This window comes from Panulirus ornatus, chromosome 2, assembly GCF_036320965.1.
Source record: "Panulirus ornatus isolate Po-2019 chromosome 2, ASM3632096v1, whole genome shotgun sequence".
Lineage (NCBI taxonomy): Eukaryota > Metazoa > Arthropoda > Malacostraca > Decapoda > Palinuridae > Panulirus > Panulirus ornatus.
In genome coordinates this window covers 42,766,722-42,784,625 of record NC_092225.1, presented here as the reverse complement: position 1 = coordinate 42,784,625, position 17,904 = coordinate 42,766,722, and positions in this window count along the sequence as shown.

Genomic DNA, 17,904 nt, shown 5'->3' with positions numbered 1-17,904 from the left:
ACCTCCAAATTGACTAGTCCCTCAACCCTACTGTACCTAATAGCCTTGCTCTTATTCACATTTACTCTCAACTTTCTTCTTTCACATACTTTACCAAAGTCAGTCACCAGCTTATTCAGTTTCTCTCCCGAATCAGCCACTAGCACTGTCTCATCAGCGAACAACAACTGACACACTTCCCAAGCTCTCTCATCGACAACAGACTGCATAATTGCCCCTTTTCTCATAACTCTTGCAATCACTTCCCTAACAACCCCATCCATAAACAAATTTAACAACCATGGAAACATCACGCACCACTGCTGCAAACCAACATTCACTGAGAACCAATCACTTTCCTCTCTTCCTACTCGTACACATGCATTACATCCTCGATAATAAACATTTCACTGCTTCTAAAAACTTTCCTCCCACACCATATATTCATAATACCTTAGACAAAGCATCTCTAACAACTCTATCATATTCCTTCTCCAGTTCTATAATTGCTACTTACAAATCCGTTTACTTTTCTGAGTATTTCTCACATACATACTTCAGAGTAAACACCTGATCCACAAATTCTTTACCACTTCTGAAACCACACTGATCTTACCCAATATGATGCTCTGTACATGCCTTCATACTCTCTTTCAATACCCTCCCATATGATTTCCTAGAAATACTCAACAATCTTATTCCTCTATAATTTGAACACACACTTTTATCCCCTTTGCCTTTATATAATGGCACTATGCAAGCATTCCGACAATCCTCAGGCACCTCACCATGAGTCATACATTATCAGATAACCTTACAAACCAGCCAGCAATACAGTCACCCCCTTTTTTATTAAATTCCACTGCAATACCATCCAAACCTGCTGCCTTGCCGGCTTTCATCACCGCAAAGCTTTTACTACATCTTCTATGTATATGTATATATATATATATATATATATATATATATATATATATATATATATATATATATATATATATATATATATATATATATATATATATTCTTTCTTTCGTACTATTCGCCATTTCCCGAATTAGCGAGGTAGCGTTATCAACAGAGGACTGGGCCTTAGAGGGAATATCCTCACCTGGCCCCCCTCTCTGTTCCTTCCTTTGGAAAATTAAAAAAAAAAAAAAAAAAACGAGAGGGGAGGATTTCCAGCCACCCGCTCCCTCCCCTTTTAGTCGCCTTCTACGAGACGCAGGGAATACGTGGGAAGTATTCTTTCTCCCCTATCCCCAGGAATAAGGGATATATATATGTATATATATATATATATATATATATATATATATATATATATATATATATATATATATATATATATATATATATATATTTTTTTTTTTTTTTTTTCATACTATTCGCTATTTCCCGCGATAGCGAGGTAGCGTTAAGAACAGAGGACTGGGCCTTTGAGGGAATATCCTCACCTGGACCTCTTCTCTGTTCCTTCTTCTGGAAAAAAAAAAAGAAAAAAAAAAAAAATGAGAGTGGAGGATTTCCAGCCCCCCGCTCCCTTCCCTTTTAGTCGCCTTCTACGACACGCAGGGAATACGTGGGAAGTATTCTTTCTCCCCTATCCCCAGGGATATATATATATATATATATATATATATATATATATATATATATATATATATATATATATATATATATATATATATATATATATATATATAAATATATATATATATATATATATATATATATATATATATATATATATATATATATATATATATATATATATATATATATGTATATATATATATATATATATATATATATATATATATATATATATATATATATATAAATATATCTATCCCTGGGGATAGGGGAGAAAGAATACTTCCCACGTATTCCCTGCGTGTCGTAGAAGGCGACTAAAAGGGAAGGGGGCGGGGGGCTGGAAATCCTCCCCTCTCATTTTTTTTTAATTTTCCAAAAGAAGGAACAGAGAAGGGGGCCAGGTGAGGATATTCCCTCAAAGGCCCAGTCCTCTATTCTTAACGCTACCTCGCTAAATCGGGAAATGGCGAACAGTATAAAAAAAAAAAAAATATATATATATATATATATGTATATATATATATATATATATATATATATATATATATATATATATATATATATAAAAATTTTAGGGAGAATAAAAAGATGTTCTGGAAGGAGGTAAATAGGGTGCGTAAGACAAGGGAGCAAATGGGAACTTCAGTGAAGGGCGTAAATGGGGAGGTGATAACAAGTAGTGGTGATGTGAGAAGGAGATGGAATGAGTATTTTGAAGGTTTGTTGAATGTGTCTGATGACAGAGTGGCAGATATAGGGTGTTTGGGTCGAGTTGGTGTGCAAAGTGAGAGGGTTAGGGAAAATGATTTGGTAAACAGAGAAGAGGTAGTAAAAGCTTTGCGGAAGATGAAAGCCGGCAAGGTAGCAGGTTTGGATGGTATTGCAGTGGAACTTATTAAAAAAGGGGGTGACTGTATTGTTGACTGGTTGGTAAGGTTATTTAATGTATGTATGACTCATGGTGAGGTGCCTGAGGATTGGCGGAATGCGTGCATAGTGCCATTGTACAAAGGCAAAGGGGATAAGAGTGAGTACTCAAATTACAGAGGTATAAGTTTGTTGAGTATTCCTGGTAAATTATATGGGAGGGTATTGATTGAGAGGGTGAAGGCATGTACAGGGCATCAGATTGGGGAAGAGCAGTGTGGTTTCAGAAGTGGTAGAGGATGTGTGGATCAGGTGTTTCCTTTGAAGAATGTATGTGAGAAATACTTAGAAAAGCAAATGGATTTGTATGTAGCATTTATGGATCTGGAGAAGGCATATGATAGAGTTGATAGAGATGCTCTGTGGAAGGTATTAAGAATATATGGTGTGGGAGGCAAGTTGTTAGAAGCAGTGAGAAGTTTTTATCGAGGATGTAAGGCATGTGTACGTGTAGGAAGAGAGGAAAGTGATTGGTTCTCAGTGAATGTAGGTTTACGGCAGGGGTGTGTGATGTCTCCATGGTTGTTTAATTTGTTTATGGATGGGGTTGTTAGAAGGTAAATGCAAGAGTCTTGGAAAGAGGGGCAAGTATGAAGTCTGTTGGGGATGAGAGAGCTTGGGAAATGAGTCAGTTGTTGTTCGCTGATGATACAGCGCTGGTGGCGGATTCATGTGAGAAACTGCAGAAGCTGGTGACGGAGTTTGGTAAAGTGTGTGGAAGAAGAAGGTTAAGAGTAAATGTGAATAAGAGCAAGGTTATTAGGTACAGTAGGGTTGAGGGTCAAGTCAATTGGGAGGTGAGTTTGAATGGAGAAAAACTGGAGGAAGTGAAGGGTTTTAGATATCTGGGAGTGGATCTGTCAGCGGATGGAACCATGGAAGCGGAAGTGGATCATAGGGTGGGGGAGGGGGCGAAAATTTTGGGAGCCTTGAAAAATGTGTGGAAGTCGAGAACATTATCCCGGAAAGCAAAAATGGGTATGTTTGAAGGAATAGTGGTTCCAACAATGTTGTATGGTTGCGAGGCGTGGGCTATGGATAGAGTTGTGCGCAGGAGGATGGATGTGCTGGAAATGAGATGTTTGAGGACAATGTGTGGTGTGAGGTGGTTTGATCGAGTAAGTAACGTAAGGGTAAGAGAGATGTGTGGAAATAAAAAGAGCGTGGTTGAGAGAGCAGAGGAGGGTGTTTTGAAATGGTTTGGGCACATGGAGAGAATGAGTGAGGAAAGATTGACCAAGAGGATATATGTGTCGGAGGTGGAGGGAACGAGGAGAAGAGGGAGACCAAATTGGAGGTGGAAAGATGGAGTGAAAAGGATTTTGTGTGATCGGGGCCTGAACATGCAGGAGGGTGAAAGGAGGGCAAGGAATAGAGTGAATTGGAGCGATGTGGTATACAGGGGTTGACGTGCTGTCAGTGGATTGAATCAAGGCATGTGAAGCGTCCGGGGTAAACCATCGAAAGCTGTGTAGGTATGTATATTTGCGTGTGTGGACGTGTGTATGTACATGTGTTTGGGGGGGGTTGGGCCATTTCTTTCGTCTGTTTCCTTGCGCTACCTCGCAAACGCGGGAGACAGCGATGAGGTATAAAAAAAAAAAAAAAAATATATATATATATATATATATATATATATATATATATATATATATATATATATATATGTATCTATTTTTTATTATTTTGCTTGGTCGCTGTCTTCCGCGTTAGCGAGGTAGCGCAAGGAAACATACGAAAGAATGGCCCAACCCGCCCACATACACATGTATATACATACACGTCCACACACGCAAATATACATACCTATACATCTCAATGTACACATATATATACACACACAGACATATGCATATATACACATGCACATAATTCATACTGTCTGCCTTTATTTGTTCTCATCGCCACCTCGCCACACATGGAATAACAACCCCCTCCCCCCTCATGTGTGCGAGGTAGCGCTAGAAAAGACACCAAAGGCCCCATTCGTTCACACTCAGTCTCTAGCTGTCATGTATTAATGCACCGAAACCACAGCTCCCTTTCCACATCCAAGGCCCCACACAACTTTCCATGGCTTACCCCAGACGCTTCACATGCCCTGGTTCAATCAATTGACAGCACGTCGACCCCGGTATACCATATCGTTCCAATTCACTCTATTCCTTGCACGCCTTTCACCCCCCTGCATGTTCAGGCCCCAATCACTCAAAATCTTTTTCACTGCATCTTTCCACCTCCAATTTGGTCTCCCACTTCTCCTCGTTACCTCCACCTCTGACACATATATCCTCCTGGTCAATCTTTCCTCACTCATTCTCTCCATGTGACCAAACCATTTCAAAACACCCTCTTCTGCTCTCTCAACAACACTCTTTTTATTTTCACATATCTCTCTTATCCTTACATTACTTACTCGATCAAACCATCTCACACCACATATTGTCCTCAAACATCTCATTTCCAGCACATCCACCCTCCTGCGCACAACTCTATCCATAGCCCACGCCTCGCAGCCATACAACATTGTTGGAACCACTATTCCTTCAAACATACCTATCTTTGCTTTCCGAGATAATGTTCTCGACTTCCACACATTCTTCAAGGCTCCCAGAATTTTCGCCCCCTCCCCCACCCTATGATTCACTTCCGCTTCCATGGTTCCATCCGCTGCCAGATCCACTCCCAGATATCTAAAACACTTTACTTCCTCCAGTTTTTCTCCATTCAAACTTACCTCCCAATTGACTTGACCTTCAACCCTACTGTAACTAATAAACTTGCTCTTATTCACATTTACTCTTAACGTTCTTCTTTCACACACTTTACCAAACTCAGTCACCAGCTTCTGCAGTTTCTTACATGAATCAGCCACCAGCGCTGTATCATCAGCGAACAACAACTGACTCACTTCCCAAGCTCTCTCATCCACAACAGACTGCATACTTGCCCCTCTTTCCAAAACTCTTGCATTGTATATATATATATATATATATATATATATATATATATATATATATATATATATATATATATATATATATATATATATATATATATATATATATATATATATATATATATATATATATGTATATATATATATATATATATATATATATATATATATATATATATATATATATATATGTATATATATATATATACACACACAGACATGTACATATATACGCATATACATAATTCTTACTGTGTGCTCTTATTCATTCCAATCGTCACCCCACCACACGAAATAACAGCACCCTAACCCCAAATATGCGCGAGGTAGCACTAGGAAAAGACAACAAAGTCCCCATTCGTTCACACTCAGTCTCTAGCTGTCATGAAATAATGCACCGAAACCGTATCTCCCTTTCCACATCCAGACGACAAAAAACTTTCCATCGTTTTCCCCATACGCTTCACATGCCCTGGTTCAATCCATAGACAGCACGTCGACTCTGGAATGCCATATATTTCCAGTTCGCTCTATTCCTTGCACGCCTCTCACCCTCCTGCATGTTCAGGCACCGATCACTCAAAATCTTTTTGAATCCATCTTTCCACCTCCAATTTGGTCTCCCACTTCTCCTCGTTCCCTCCATTTCTGACACCTATATCCTCTTGGTCAATCTTTCCTCACTCATTCTCTTCATGTGACCAAACCATATCAAAACACCCACTTCTGCTTTATCAACTACATCCTTTTTATTACTAAACATATCTCATACCCTATTATCACCTACTCGATCAAACCATCTCACACCATATATTGTCCTCAAACATCTCATTTCCAGGACATCCACCCTCCTGCGCACAACTCTATCCATAGCTCACACCTCGCAACCATATAACATTGTTGGGACGACTATTCCTTCAAACATGGTAACCCATTTTTGCTTTCCGAGATGATGTTCTCGACTTCCACACATTCTTTAACGATCCCAGAACTTTTGTCCCCTCTCCCACCCTATGATTCACTTCCGTTTCCATGGTTCCATACGCTGCCTAATCCACTCCCAGATATCTAAAGCACTTCACTTCCTCCAGCTTTTCTCCATTCAAACTTACCTCCCAATTAACTTGACCCTCAACCCTACTGTACCTAATAACCTTGCTCTTATTCAAATTTACTCTCGCTTTCTCCTTTCACACACTTTACCGAGCTCAGTCACCAGCTTCTGCAGTTTCTCACACGAATCAGCCACCAGCGCAGTATCATCAGCGAACAACAATTGACTCACTTCCCAAGCTCTCTCATCCACAACAGACTGCATACTTGCCCCTCTTTCCAAAACTCTATCATTTACCTCCCTAACAACACCATCCATAAACAAATTAAACAACCATGGAGACATCATACACCCCTTCCGCAAACCTATATTCACTGAGAACCAATCACCTTCTTCTCTTCCTACATGTACACATGCCTTACATCCTCGATAAAACTTTTCACTGCTTCTAACAACCATTCTCCCACAACATATATTCTTAAAACGTTCCACAGAGAATTTCTATAAATTCTATCATATACATTCTCCAGATCCATAAATGCCAACATGCAAATCAATTTGCTTTTCTAAGTATTTCTCGCATACATTCTTCAAAGTAAACACGTGATCAACACATCCTCTACCACTTCTGAAACCACACTACTCTTCTTCAATCAGATGCTCTGTACATGCCTTCATTCGCTCAATCAATACTCTCCCATATAATTTCCAAGGAATACTCAACAAACTTATACCTTTGTAATTTGAGCACTCATTTTTATTCCCTTTGCCTTCGTACAATGGCACTATTCAAGCATTCCGCCAATCCTCAGGCACCGCACCATGAGTCATACATACATTAAATAACCTTACCAACCAGTCAACAGCAAACAGTCACCCCCTTTTTTAAGAAATTCTACTGCAATATCATCTAAACCCGCTGCCTTGCCGGCTTTAATCTTCCGCAAAGCTTTTACTACCTCTTCTCTGTTTACTAAATCATTCTCTCTAACCCTCTCCCTTTGCACACTACCTCGACCAAAACGCCCTACATCTGCCACTCTATCATCAAACACATTCAACAAACCTTCAAAATCCTCATTCCATCTCCGTCTCTCATCACCATTACTTGTTATCACCTCCCCATCTGCCCCCTTCATTGAAGTTTCCATTTCGTCCCTCGTCTTACGCACTTTATTTACCTCCTTCCAAAAGATCCCTGAAATTTAATGATTTTCTCTCATCCCAAATCTCATTTGCCCTCTTTTTCACCACTTGCACCTTTCTCTTGAACTCCTGCCTCTTTCTTTTATACATCTCCCACTCATTTTCATTATTTCCCTTCAAAAATCATCCAAATGCCTTTCTCTTTTCTTTCACTAATAATCTTACTTTTTCATCCAACCATTCACTACCCTTTCTAATCTGCCCACCTCGCACGTTTCTCGTCACAAGCATCTTTTGCTCAAGCCATCACTGCTTCCCTAGATACATCCCATTCCTCCCCCACTCCCCTTACGTCCTTAGTTCTCACCTTTTTCCATTCTGTACTCATTCTCCTCCTGGTATTTCCTCACACAAGCGTCTTTCCCAAGCTCGCTTACTCTCACCACTCATTTGACTCCAATATTCTCTCTTCTCTTCTGAAAACCTCTAAAAATCTTCACCTTCGTCTCTACAGATATTGATCAGACATCCCTCCACTTGCACCTCTCAGCATATTACTAACCAAAAGTCTCTCTCTCGGGCGTCTATCAATTAACACGTAATCCAATAACGCTCTGTAACCATCTCTCCTACTTTCAAAGTATACTTATGTATATCTCTCTTTTCAAACCAGTTATTCCCAATCACCAGTCCTTTTTCAGCACACAAATCTACAAGCTCTTCACCATTTCTATTTACAACACTGAACACCCCATGTACACCAATTATTCCCTCAACTGCCACACTACTCACCTATGCATTCAAATCACCCATCACTATAACCCGGTCTCTTGCATCAAAACTACTAACAGGCTCACTCAGCTGCTCCCAAAACACTTGCTTCTCATGATCTTTCTTCTCATGCCCAGGTGCATATGCACCAATAATCACCCATCTGTCTCTACCAACTCTCAATTTTGCCCATATTAATCTTGAGTCTAATTTCTTACATTCTATCACATACTCGCACTACTCTTGTTTCAGGAGTAGTGCTAATCAATCACTTGCTCTTGTCCACTCACTAACCCCTGACTTTACACCCAAGACATTCCCAAACCACTCTTCCCCTTTACCCTTGAGCTTCCTTCCTCTAAGAGCCAAAACAGCCAGGCTCCTTTTCCTCAAACGTACTACCTATCTCTATTTTTTCCTCATCTTCGTTACATCCACACACATTTAGACATCCCAATCTGAGCCTTCGAGGAGGATGAGCACTCCCCGTGTGACTTCTTCTTCTGTTTCCCCTTTTAGAAAGTTAATATATATATATATATATATATATATATATATATATATATATATATATATATATATATATATATATATATATATATATATATATATATATATATATATATATATATATATATATATATATACAACCCTCCCCTCTTTGTATTCTAACTTCCTAAAAGAAGAAACAGAAGAAGGAGTCACGCGAGGAATGCTCATCCTCTTCGAAGGCTCAGATTGGGGTACCTAAAGGTGTTTGGATGTAACAAAGATGAGAAAAAAGGAGAGATAGGTAGTATGTTTGAGGAAAGAAACCTAGATGTTTGGCTCTGAGTGACAGGAAGCACAAGGGTGAAGGGGAAGAGTTGTTTGGGAATGTCTTCGGAGTAAAGTCAGGGATTAGTTAGAGGACAAGAGCAAGGGAAGGAGTAACACTATTCCTGAAACAGGAGTGGTGGGAGTATGCAACAGAATGTAAGAAAGTAAACTCTAGACTGATATGGGTAAAACTGAATGCTGATGGAGAGAGATGTGTGATTATTGGTGCATATGCACTTGGGCATGAGAAGAAAGATTCTGAGAGGCAAGTGTTTTGGGAGCAGCTGAATGAGTGTGTTAGTAGATTTGATGCACGAGACCGGTTTATAATGATGGGTGATTTGAATGCAAAGTTGAGTAACGTGGAAGTTGAGGGAGTATTTGGTGTAAAATGGGTGTCCAGTGTTGTAAATGGAAATGGTGAAGAGCTTGGAGAATGATGTGTTGAAAAAGGACTGGCTATTGGGAATATCTGGTTTAAAAAGAGAGATATACATAAGTATACGTATGGAAGTAGGAGAAATGGCTAGAGAGCGTTAGTGGATTACGTGTTAATTGATACGCGGCGAAAGAGAAACTTTTGGATGTTAATATACTGAGTGGTGCAACTGGAGGGATGTCTGATCATTTTCTGTGGAGGCAAAGAAGAAGATTTTTAAAGGTTTTCAGAAAAGAGGAGAGAATATTGGGGTGAAGAGAATGGTGGGGGTAAGTGAACTTGGGAAGGAGACTTATGTGAGGAGGTGCCAGGAGGGAATGAGTACAGAATGGAATAAGGTGAGAACATAGGACGTAAAGGGGAGTGGGGGAGTAATGGGATGTATTTAGGGAAGCAATGATGGCTTGTGCAAAAGATGCTTGTGGCATGAGAAGCGTTCTAGGTGGTCAGATTAGAAAAGGTAGCGAGAGGTGGATGAAGAAGTAAGATTGTTAGTGAAAAAGAAGAGAGAGGCATTTGGACGATTTTTGAAGGGAAGTAATGCAAATGACTGCGATATGTATAAAATAAAGAATCGGGGGGTCAAGAGAAAGGCGCAAGAAGTGAAAAAGAGGGCAAATGAGAGTTGGTGTGAGGAAGTATCAATAAATTTTAAAGAAAATAAAAAGATGTTCTGGAAGGAGGTAAATAAAGCGCGTAAGACAAGGGAACAAATGGGAACTTCAGTGAAGGGGGCTAAAGGGGAGGTGATAACAAGTAGTGTTATTGTGAAAAGAAGATGGAGTGAGTATTTTGAATGTTTGATGAATGTGTTTGATGATAGAGTGGCAGATATAGGGAGTTTTGGTCGAGGTGGTATGCAAAGTGAGAGGGTTAAGGAGAATAATTTGGTAAACAGAGAAGAAATAGCAAAAGATTTGCGGAAGATGAAAGCCGGCAAGGCAGCAGGTTTGGATGGTATTGCATTGGAATTCATTAAAAAAGGGGTGACTGTATTGTTGACTGTTTGGTAAGGTTATTTAATGTATGTATGACTCATGGTGAAGTACCTGAGGATTGGCGGAATGCTTGCATAGTGCCATTGTACAAAGGCAAAGGGGATAAAAGTGAGTCCTCAAATTACAAGGGTACAAGTTTGTTGAGTATTCCTGGAAAATTATATGGGAAGGTATTGATTGAGATGGTGAAGGCATTTACAGTGCATCATATTGGGGAAGAGGCGTGTGGTTTCAGATGTGGTAGAGGATGTGTGGATCAGGTGTTTGCTTTAAAGAATTTATGTAAAAAGTTCTTAGAAAAGCAACTGGATTTGTATGTACCATTTATGGATCTGGAGAAGACATATGATAGAGTTGATAGAGATGCTCTGTGGAAGGTATTAAGAATATATGGTGCGAGGGGCAAGTTGCTGGAAGCAGTGAAAAGTTTTTATCGAAGATGTAAGGCTTGTGTACGTGTAGGAAGAGAGGAAAGTTATTGATTCTCAGTGAATGTTGGTTTGCGGCAGGGGTGTGTGATGTCTCCATGGTTGTTTAATTTGTTTATGGATGGGGTTGTTAGGGAGGTGAATGCAAGAGTTTTGGAAAGAGGGACAAGCTGTAGATGAGAGAGCTAGAGAAGTGAGTCAGTTGTTGTTCGCTGATGATACAGCGCTGGTGGCTGATTCTTGTGAGAAACTGCAAAAGCTGGTGACTGAGTTTGGTAAAGTGTGTGAAAGAAGAAAGCTGAGAGTGAATATGAATAAGAGCAAGGTTATTAGGTAAAGTAGGGTTGTGGGACAAGTCAATTGGGAGGGAAGTTTCAATGGTGAAAAATTGGAGGAAAGGGTTGAGGGACAAGGCAAATTTTGAGGGATGTTTCAATGGAGAAAAATTGGAGGAAGTGTAGTGTTTTAGATATCTGGGAGAGGATGTGGCAGCGGATGGATCCATGGAAGCGGAAGTGAATCATAGAGGGGGCAATTTTTTAGAAGCGTTGAAGAATATGTGGAAGTCGAGAACATTATCTAGGAAAGCAAAAATGGTCATATTTGAAGCAACAGTGACTCCAATAATGTTATATTGTTGCGAGGCGCGAACTATAGATAAAGTTGTGCGGAGGCTTTAGGACAATATGTGGTGTGAGATGTGTGGTAATAAAAAGAGCTTGGTTGAGAGAGTAGAAGAGGGTGTTTTGAAATGGTTTCGTCTTATGTAGAGAATGAGTGAGGAAAGATTGACCAAGAGTATATGTATGTCGGAGGTCGAGGGAACGAGAAGTGCAGACCAAAGTAGGGGTGGAAAGAATGAGTGAAAAAGATTTTGAGTGATCGGGGCCTAAACATGCAGGAGGGTGAAAGGCGTGCAAGGAATAGAGTGAATTGGAATGATGTGGTATACCGGGGTCGACGTGCTGTCATTGGATTGAACCAGGGCGTCTGGGGTAAACCATGGAAAGTTCTGTTGGGCCTGGATGTGGAAAGGGAGCTGTGGTTTCAGTGCATTAGACACGACAGCTAGAGACTGAGTGTTAACGAATGTGGCATTTGTTGTCTTTTTATAGCGCTACCAAGCGCACATGCAGGGGGGGAGGGGGTTGTTATTTCATATATGGCGGGGAGGCGATGGGAATGAATAAAGGCAGATAGTATGAATTATTTACATGTGTATATATATATATATATATATATATATATATATATATATATATATATATATATATATATATATATATATATATATATATATATATATATATGTCTATATGTGTATATATATGTTTACTTAGAGATGTATAGGTATGTAAATTTGCGCGTGTGGATTTGCATGTATATACATGTGTATTTGGGAGGGTTCGATATTCATTCTTATGTTTCCTTGCTCTACCTCGCTAACAAGGTAGAGAACGACAAAGCAAAATTAATTAATAAGTAAATATATATATATATATATATATATATATATATATATATATATATATATATATATATATATATATATATATATATATATATATATATATATATATATATATATATATATATATATATAAGAGAGATGTGTGGAAATAAAAAGAGCGTGGTTGAGAGAGCAGAGGAGGGTGTTTTGAAGTGGTTTGGGCACATGGAGAGAATGAGTGAGGAAAGATTGACCAAGAGGATATATGTGTCGGAGGTGGAGGGAACGAGGAGAAGAGGGAGACCAAATTGGAGGTGGAAAGATGGAGTGAAAAAGATTTTGTGTGATCGGGGTCTGAACATGCAGGAGGGTGAAAGGAGGGCAAGGAATAGATTGAATTGGAGCGATGTGGTATACCGAGGTTGACGTGCTGTCAGTGGATTGAATCAAGGCATGTGAAACGTCTGGGGTAAACCATGGAAAGCTGTGTAGGTATGTATATTTGCGTGTGTGGACGTATGTATATACATGTGTATATGGGGGGTTGGGCCATTTCTTTTGTCTGTTTCATTGCGCTACCTCGCAAACGCGGGAGACAGCGACAAAGTATAATAAAAATATATATATATATATATATATATATATATATATACATACATATATATATATATATATATATATATATATATATATATATATATATATATATATATATATATATATAAATATATATATATGAGAAATACTTAGAAAAGCAAATGGATTTGTATGTAGCATTTATGGATCTGGAGAAGGCATATGATAGAGTTGATAGAGATGCTATGTGGAAGGTATTAAGAATATATGGTGTGGGAGGCAAGTTGTTAGAAGAAGTGAAAAGTTTTTAACGAGGATGTAAGGCATGTGTACGTGTAGGAAGAGAGGAAAGTGATTGCTTCACAGTGAATGTAGGTTTGCGGCGGGGGTGTGTAATGTCTCCATGGTTGTTTAATTTGTTTATGGATGGGGTTGTTACAGAGGTGAATGCAAGAGTTTTGGGAAGAAGGGCAAGTATGAAGTCTGTTGTGGATGAGAGAGCTTGGGAAGTGAGTCAGTTGTTGTTCGCTGATGATACAGCGCTGGTGGCTGATTCATGTGAGAAACTGCAGAAGCTGGTGACTGAATCTGATAAAGTGTGTGAAAGAAGAAAGTTAAGAGTAAATGTGAATAAGAGCGAGGTTATTACATACAGTAGGGTTGAGGGTCAAGTCAATTGGGAGGTAAGTTTGAATGGAGAAAAACTGGAGGAAGTAAAGTTTTTTAGATATCTGGGAGTGGATCTGGCAGCGGATGGAACCATGGAAGCGGAAGTGGATCATAGGGTGGGGGAGGGGGCGAAATTCTGGGAGCCCTGAAGAATGTGTGGAACTCGAGAACATTATCTCGGAAAGCAAAAATGGGTATGTTTGAAGGAATAGTGGTTCCAACAATGTTGTATGGTTGCGAGGCGTGGGCTATGGATAGAGTTGTGCGCAGGAGGATGGATGTGCTGGAGATTAGACGTTTGAGGACAATGTGTGGTGTGAGGTGGTTTGATCGAGTAAGTAACGTAAGGGTAAGAGAGATGTGTGGAAATGAAAAGAGCGTGGTTGAGAGAGCAGAAGAGGGTGTTTTGAAATGGTTTGGGCACATGGAGAGAATGAGTGAGGAAAGATTGTCCAAGAGGATATATGTGTCGGAGGTGGAGGGAACGAGGAGAAGTGGGAGGCCAAATTGGAGGTGGAAAGATGGAGTGAAAAAGATTTTGTGTGATCGGGGCCTGAACATGCAGCAGGGTGAAAGGAGGGCAAGGAATAGAGTGAATTGGATCGATGTGGTATACCGGGGTTGACGTGCTGTCAGTGGATTGAATCAAGGCATGTGAAGCGTCTGGGGTAAACCATGGAAAGCTGTGTAGGTATGTATATTTGCGTGTGTGGACGTATGTACATACATGTGTATGGGGGTGGGTTGGGCCATTTCTTTCGTCTGTTTCCTTGCGCTACCTCGCAGACGCGGGAGACAGCGACAAAGAAAAAAAAATATATATATATATATATATATATATATATATATATATATATATATATATATATATATATATATATGTATATATATATATATATATATATATATCCTTCAGTGAACTTCATTGAAGGGCGCAAAAGGGGAGGTGATGATAACAAGTACAGGTGATGTGAGAAGGAGATGGAGAGAGTATTTTGAAGGTTTGTTGAATGTGTTTGATGATAGAGTGGCAGATATAGGGTGTTTTGGTCGAGGTGGTGTGCAAAGTGAGAAGGTTAGGGCAAATGATTTGGTAAACAGAGAAGAGGTAGTAAAAGGTTTGCGGAAGATGAAAGCCGGCAAAGCAGCAGGTTTGGATGGTATTGCAGTGGAATTTATTAAAAAAAGGGGTGACTGTATTATTGACTGGTTGGTAAGTTTATTTAATGTATGTATGACTCATGGTGAGGTGCCTTAGGATTGGCGGAATGCGTGTATAGTGCCATTGTACAGGGCAAAGGGGATAAGAGTGAGTTCTCAAATTACAGAAGTATAAGTTTGTTGAGTATTCCTGGTAAATTATATGGGAGGGTATTGATTGAGAGGGTGAAGGCATGTACAGAGCATCAGATTGGGGAAGAGCAGTGTGGTTTCAGAAGTGGTAGAGGATGTGTGGATCAGGTGTTTGCTTTGAAGAATGTATGTGAGAAATACTTAGAAAAGCAAATGGATTTGTAAGTAATATTTCTGGATCTGGATAAGGCATATGATAGAGTTGATAGAGATGCTCTGTGGAAGGTATTAAGAATATATGGTGTGGGAGGCAAGTTGTTAGAAGCAGTGAAAAGTTTTTATCGAGGATGTAAGGCATGTGTACGTGTAGGAAGAGAGGAAAGTGATTGTTTCTCAGTGAATATAGGTTTGCGGCAGGGGTGTGTGATGTCTCCATGGTTGTTTAATTTGTTTATGGATGGGGTTGTTAGGGAGGTGAATGCAAGAGTTTTGGAAAGAGGGGCAATTATGAAGTCTGTTGTGGATGAGAGAGCTTGGGAAGTGAGTCAGTTGTGTTTCGCTGATGAGCTGATGATACAGCGCTGGTGGCTGATTCATGTGAGAAACTGCAAAAGCTGGTGAATGAGTTTCGTAAAGTATTTGAAAGAATAAGTTAAGAGTAAATGTTAATAAGAGCGAGGTTATTAAGTACAATAGGGTTGAGGGTCAAGTCAATTGGGAGGTAAGTTTGAATTTAGAAAAACTGGAGGAAGTAAAGTGTTTTATATATCTGGGAGTGGATCTGGCAGCGGATGGAACCATGGAAGCGGAAGTGAATCATAGGTTGGGGGAGGGGGCGAAAATCCTGGGAGCCTTGAAGAATGTTTGGAAGTCGAGAACATTATCTCGGAAAGCAAAAATGGGTATGTTTGAAGGAATAGTGGTTCCAACAATGTTGTATGGTTGCGAAACGTGGGCTATGGATAGAGTTGTGGGCAGGAGGGTGGATGTGCTGGAAATGAGATGTTTGAGGACAATGTGTGGTGTGAGGTGGTTTGATCGAGTAAGTAATGTAAGGGTAAGAGAGATGTGTGGAAATAAAAAGAATGTGGTTGAGAGAGCAGAAGAGGGTATTTTGAAATGGTTTGGGCACATGGAGAGAATGAGTGAGGAAAGATTGACCGAGAGGATATGTGTCGGAGGTGGAGGGAACGTGGAGAAGTGGGAGACCAAATTGGAGGTGGAAAGATGGAGTGAAAAAGATTTTGAATGATCGGGGCCTGAACATGCACGAGGGTGAAAGGCGGGCAAGGAATAGAGTGAAGTGGATCGATGTGGTATACTGGGGATGACATGCTGTCAGTGGATTGAATCAGGGCATGTGAAGCGTCTGGGGTAAAACATGGAAAGTTGTGTGGGGCCTGGATGTGGTTTCGGGCATTATTGCATGACAGCTAGAGACTAAGTGTGAACGAATGAGGCCTTTGTTGTCTTTTCCTAGCGCTACCTCGCACACCTGAGGGGGGAGGGGGATGGTATTGCATGTGTGGCGAGGTGGCGATGGGAATGAATAAGACAGTGTGAATTGTGTTCATGGGTATATATGTATGTGTCTGTAAGTGTATATATATGTATACATTGAGATGTATAGGTATGTATATTTGCGTGTGTGGACGTGTATGTATATACATGTGTATATATATATATATATATATATATATATATATATATATATATATATATATATATATATATATATATATATATATATATATATATATATATATATATATATATATATATATATATATATATATATATATATATATATATATATATATATACATATATATATATATATATATATATATATATATATATATATATATATATATATATAAACATATATATATATATATATATATATATATATATATATATATATATATATATATATATATATATATATATATATATATATATATATATATATATATATATATATATATATATATATACATATATATATATATATATATATATATATATATATATATATATATATATATATATATAAACATATATATATATATATATATATATATATATATATATATATATATATATATATATATATATATATATATATATATATATATATATATATATATATATATATTTTTTATATCTGGTGATTACTGTAACATGAGTTGGTAAAATTTTCAATACTAAGAATTAACAAAGATCTAACAATCTGTTACTGCTTCCTAACAAAACAAAGACATAAAATATAGAGTGCCGCTATAACAAGTGCCTAACCTCCTTATCCAGAGTTTTATAAAAGTAATAATATCTATAGCAATACCCTTTAACTAATTTTCAAAAACATGATATATATACAAACATTAGTCTTTGTCAAATTTTCAGAAATTCACAGAGCATCAGTGCCAAGTACAAGCTTAAGATGATACATATCTAGGTGCTACAGCGCAGATATATGAGGATCATGGCCATGAGGACTTGGAATATGTTGAGCAATATCAACTATCAACTACTAAAATAAAGAAACTTCAACTAAATTATGAGAAATGGCATATCACATTCATATAAAGGACAAAAATATCAAAATTTCTTGAACTCTACTTCATATTTAAGACGATGCCTGCAGAGACGAAAGCTAGGACGCCCATATATATATATATATATTTATATATATATATATATATAATTATATATATATATATATATATATAAACGAAACATATGAAGAATGACCCAACCAACCCACATACACATGTATATACATACACGTCCCACA